Source organism: Saccostrea echinata, unplaced genomic scaffold, assembly GCF_033153115.1.
Source record: "Saccostrea echinata isolate AGI-Se365-2 ecotype Australia unplaced genomic scaffold, CSIRO_AGI_Sech_v1 ptg000047l, whole genome shotgun sequence".
NCBI classification, from domain to species: Eukaryota; Metazoa; Mollusca; class Bivalvia; order Ostreida; family Ostreidae; genus Saccostrea; species Saccostrea echinata.
This window is the reverse complement of record NW_026889796.1, coordinates 3,278,051-3,284,050: the sequence shown is the minus strand read 5'-3', so window position 1 is coordinate 3,284,050 and position 6,000 is coordinate 3,278,051.

Sequence of the window (6,000 nt, the reverse complement as noted above, 5' to 3'; positions counted from 1 at the left end):
TGATCGAAATTCTTGTCCTTTATCTGTTCGTATTCTTTTGGGCACTCTACCTTCTAGGAAAATTTCCCGCAACGCATTGGCAACGGAAATTCCCTTTTTGTCTTTCAAAGGACGCATCCAAAGATACTTTGAGAAAACATCGATAACAACCAAAATATACATGTATCCCTCATTATACTTGGCAAACTTTACCATATCCATGAGATCAGCAGACCATTGGTCATCTATGCCGATTACCATTATTTTGTTTCTTCGAAATTGTCTTCGCTGTGGTCTTTGTAAACTGTAAGCCTCTTGGTTTTGTGACCATTTTCGTATTTTATATTTCCTTATCACGTATTTACCATCTTTCCTAACATACCGGAATAATTTGTCAGGTCCAGAAAAACTACCAGCATTACCTGGATTGTAATAAATTTCATGTAAATAATCCTCACACGACAAGTTTCATTTTCAATGTACAGCACCAAATGAACCCAAAGTAATATGTCATCTATATTTATGCAGGAAATTTTCAGTCATCATTTTCAACCCCTTCTGAGTCTTCCTCTGTTTCACCTTCTTCATCATTCTCATCATTATCGTCTTCATCATCTGTTTCCTCGTCATCTGTTTCCAACATCATTTCTTCAAGTAAATGTTTGTACTTCCTTAGAGTCATGCGAACTGCTGGTAAATTTTCATAACCCTTTTTAAGGAACTTTTCAATACTTTTCATAACTTTCTCGTGGATCTTTCCTTCTTTTAAATCCAAAAAGTCTAGGATTGAATGACCATATAAATCTAAAAACGTAATAAAATCAGTTTCTTTCATTTTGTTATCCGCTTTTTCTTCAGCCTCCTTTTTGGATAATCCACTGTTTTTGGTATTTTTCGACTTTTTCAGACCAAACCTCCTCGTTTTTTGCTTTGGATCTTTTTCTTATTCTTTTAAAATAGTCTTCTTCTGCTGATGTGTTAGAAGACTCATCCTGAGATTCATTCTCGAATTCATCTGACTGAAGTATACGTGGCCTCTTTCTCTGTGTTTCCTCATTATCATCCGGTGGTAATTTTCGTTTACGGTTATCATTCTCTGGACACCATCTCTTAATATGTCTTTGAAGATCATGAGTACTCTCGAAAACGAGACCACAGTCGTCACAAGAAGCCATAATAAGTTTCAAAGATGAATGAAATTCGGTGTCAATAGACATACTGTTTTCTTCACCAGCGTTACTCAGATGCGTCCTTTCTTCTCCAAAAGATCTTTGCGAATGATCTATAGTCTCACGTTTGTGTTCTTTTATAGATGCATCGGTGAATACATCACTGCGCATGCGCATTGATTCGGTTGTTGTTGGCTTTAAGTCAATCAATAAATATCCGTAAGGTTTTTCCGTGGCCTCTTTAAAATATCGCATCAAATGCTGAGGGTTTCCAGGATACATTTGTCGAGCAAGAGTCATTACTTGTTGTTTATCAATTGAGTTATTAAACAGAATAATGTAATGACAATTACGTCTTTGAGTCGGATCCTTGTTGTTAAACAAGTTCTGTTTAATGGCAATGATTGATAAATTCCTATGATGACATCCCTCCGTAAACAATTCATTGATTCGGGGATCTTTTGAGGTGCTTGACATCAAATCATCCAATATAAGTAGATTTCTGGTGCTTGGGCTCAAAAATGAATCTTCTTCTTAATCTACTGGTATACCTTTGATGAATTCTACACTGGGAGAAACTGTGTCTTTAATGACGTCATGTAAAGGTTGCCAAAGTTTGTAAAGCCAAATTATTCGCTCAGGTGGTTGAACAATTTTGGTATAACAGTTCTGCAAGAGTGATTTCACAAAATTATTTTTTCCACAGGAGGTTGGCCCCGATACGTTTGCAGTGAATGGATGTTTGAATTGAAATTTCTGTTGCTGCTTAGGAGATACTGGGAATTCCTGCTGCTGCTGTTGCTGCTTCTGCTGGGGAGATACAGTGGATTCTTGCTGCTGGGGAAATAAAGTGGATTCCTCCTCCTGCTGCTGCTGCTGGGGAAAAACAGTGGATTCCTGCTGCTGCTGCTGCTTGAAGAAATGAGACTCTTGGTTATGATTGTTTGAGGTGTCGTATAACTCTTGTTGCTGCTGATTTGCGGAATGTTTTTGTTTCAGGTGATGCTGTAAATCATGAGGCCAGACGTAAGATCTCAGACAAAGTTTACACTGATTCATGATGATTGATGTTCACTCCTTGACTGTAAAAAGTAAAATGGCTTGATTTGTTCACTCATCACTTTATATAGCCATCGTAGTTGCATCATGGGAAATCCACCAATGGCCATGAGCTAATGTATGTATCCCATCTTTTAATATATACCGTTTGTCATCATAAGGGGAAAGGGTTGTCCTGTTTAATGCTATGGTGTGTATCTGATGTTTATCTGATCTAAATGTAACCATGCTTTCCATTTGAGTTTCCCTCTGAAGTAAACATTCCTTGTATGATAAATGACGCAATTTTGCTCTTATCACCGATTTGCTGACACCTTTTGCAGTACGCTTTTCACTTGATCCATAAGTGAGGCTGAACATTTTTGGTTTCAGTCCTATAAATTCAGTCATTGGTACTGACATTGTTTCATCTTTCATTTTACCTATGGCTTTTTTATTTGTAGCATCATACAGAAAGTGATCAGTTGGGTAGTCACTAAAATCAAACTTGTCTTTGTCTTTGTCCCATGTCTGTGTACAAGTCATCTGTAAAAATGTTGTAGCATAAGGAATCTGTGTCTGTAAACAGGAGCTCAGCCTTATCTTCATACCTGGATTTGACATGGTTGTAATGGAAATCATACATCAGCACCTTTGATAATTCTAAGATTGAAAATCCAACGTAAATGGGGCGGTTCAAGACAAGATTTTGTTTTGTAAGTTCTTCTGATGCAAGATCTTCGTTGAATATTTTGAATGATTTGAACTCTGGTTTTGCTGTCACTTTGAGTAGCCTTTCCTCCCTGTGTATATGAGCTGAATATCGACCCTCTTTCTTAAGTTCTTCACAGTTTTCCCAAATACACTATTATTCATTAATTTGTAGAAGTCTTTCTCAAAGTCATTCTTGGCTGCTTTTCTCATGTTTGTGTTGAAGTCGATGTACTTTCTCAACCATGGTGCTTGTTGAAAAGCAACCACTTGATGAATTTTGGTGACCTTCATGCCAAGAGACATATAAAGTTGAAGATTTCTATAATGGACAATATAATCCCTCGTATTATTGAGATTCGGAACCAGTTTTCAAGTGGAGGCTTCCCCAAGATGTAAACCTTTTAGGAGTTGTAACTGATAAGGTGATAACATGTCTTGTTTCACTTCACATGATTCCGGTGCCAATGGATAATCGCTGTGAGTATCATGTAATTCTGTTGGGTATTACCGACAAAATATAGCCCTCCTCAGACATTTCTCTTGCATGCTGAACATCTAAGGAATCGATTTCCTCTGTAGAAAGCCACCAAAATCCATGTTTGGGTAAGGCCTGACTCATTGACCATCCATAAAAATTGTTTGCATCTAGGTAGATGAGATAGTTGCTTGGTTGACTATGATCATAATCTTCTACATATGGGTTGTTTGCTTTTGCATATCTTTGAGATATCATTAAAATGCCTCCTCTTAGACCCCTTTCAATAAATAAGTGCATATCAGGATCTGTGAAAAGCTCCAAGTTTACACCTGTCATTTTGAGAGCCGCCTGCCATGCCAATCCCGGTGCAGTATAAAAATGTGCAGGATCAAGTTCATAGATTTTAAGGCATAAATTTCTGAAGTTTTCAAACACATCAGCCAATAGGATAACATCTGACTCCATGTACAGGTCATGATATTCCCCTAAATTAGAGATTCCAAATGTTTTCCACACAACTTGAGCATGGCTGTAATCAGCTTCTGATATATCTTGATCGTTGATGGAACTGTAAAAAGCTGATCTGTCTGGAAGACAAGTTTCTTTGAATTTCTCCATACTGTCCATGTACTCATAGGGATAAACGCCCTTACGCATGAGTAAGTTCAGTTTTTCTTTGACTGATCCAGAATGCTTTTGCTCAGTGTACTGTCGGAGGTGTTTGAATTTTTCTGCACCTTCTTTGGAAAGATTGTACACGAGCTTTTCTAAGGAGGTCGACAAAAATTGAAAGGAATCGATGAAATCTAATTTTCCCAAGGAAAACGATATATATTTCTCATGGTTTTGGGGAATGCAGTTAAGTTGTTTGTGCTTCATCTTTCCAATGGCTTGCATAATCAAGTGTAAATCATATCCTTTCAGGTTATGAAAAAATACCGGAATTCGCTCTCTTTGTTTCAGATTAAGGTTACAGGAATTATGGGCGGCTCCGCGAAATTTTCCTGTCACATGGCAGTGATCACGAACTCTCGATCTTTCCCCAAGTGTTGATGACAGATGTAGCATTGTTCAGCTCTTTTAAATTCAAATTCTTCTTTCATTTCCATTCAACAGTTTCAACATAGTTATCCCCATGATCTTCAGTGAGATTACCATCAAAGCCAACTACTTTGTAAGTAAATCCTGATGGGATGTGTTTTGCTAGTTTTGTTGTGCTGGATCTGTTAGTACATGTGTCAGGTTGGCATGTTGAAATTTTTTCTGCAATACATTCAAAATCAGCATATACCACAAAACTTACTCGATGTTGCTTAGATACATCTGTGTATCTTAACCATTTATTTTCCTCAGTTGGCATTTCAGTTCTTTGAGCTCCGTGTACTCGACAGTAAGATTTGTGTTTTTTAGCAGCTTTGCTTTTGTGAAGCCATGCAAGCAATAGCAACAATAGAAATATTGGCTACGATCATTGTTTTGGTCTGCTAAAAGTCGATTGAAATTTTTAATCCAACATTAATGTGAACGATGCCCTTTGGATAAAACCAGAAGAACAACATGACGTTGAAAACGGTTCTTGGTCAAGTGAATGGGATACACCTTTCCTTTTTCATGTCCTAAAACAGATATCTCATTCTGATTTTCAAACTTCTCATTATCTTTCATCTGTATTGGAAACTCTATTCCGTTGAAATTCAATTCATCAGCATGGAATGTACCTGGATACTCTTTGTGGATTTTCTAACGTTGGATGAAGTGCTGATAAAACTGCCCATTGAAAACATTTATTGTCATTGTTTTGCACGTTGACAACAGCTTTTTTAGCTCTTAGTTTAATAGGAAGAGGAATGAAGCTCGATCCTTTTAAAGACTTTCATTTGGCAATATTAAGCTATTATCAATTCAAGGACTTTATCGAGTGTCCAGTTGCTGCCTTCTCTCTGATATTCTAAAAAGGAAGTCTTAATCTTCTTGTTACTTTCTTGCAAACTATGTTCTAAATCTTCCGTCTTTAATGCAACATGACAGCGTCCATGGAAATGTGGTTCTGCTGTTTCAATCTGATCTTTCTTTTCTTTTGTAAAACGAACTTGCATCGTTAAATACCACTTGATGCTCTGTCGTGTTTGCAGGGCAACTTTCAGTGTTTTCATGACATCACTGTACCTAGACCGAAGGAATTGTAGGGGGTCATATTTTGTTTTATCATTTGCGGGAAAGTGATAGACTTTCAGATTTCCGTTTATTGCATCTTCTTCAGTTAAACACTCATTCCTTTCATCATTTTCTTTCTGACCTCTTCCTATTTGGTTACTTTCTAGATTTATATTTGGAACATTGATGGTTGAAATATCAGAGTTTTCATCTTTAAGTGATGTTGTCTTCTTATGTGTCGCAGGTTATTATCTTTTCTGCTAAACTGCATATTACAGGTCCTGCACTGGTGTGTTGAAACATCATTGGCAGTTCTTAGATGGCGATACATACTCGATGTATGGTTAAATTGTTGTCCACAAACGTTGCAAAAAAACAGCCTTCATATTGTAGAGTCAACTGAAAATATTAATTTACTATTAGATATACCAACCGAAATAGACATATTTTTGTTAAAACTAGAAAAAA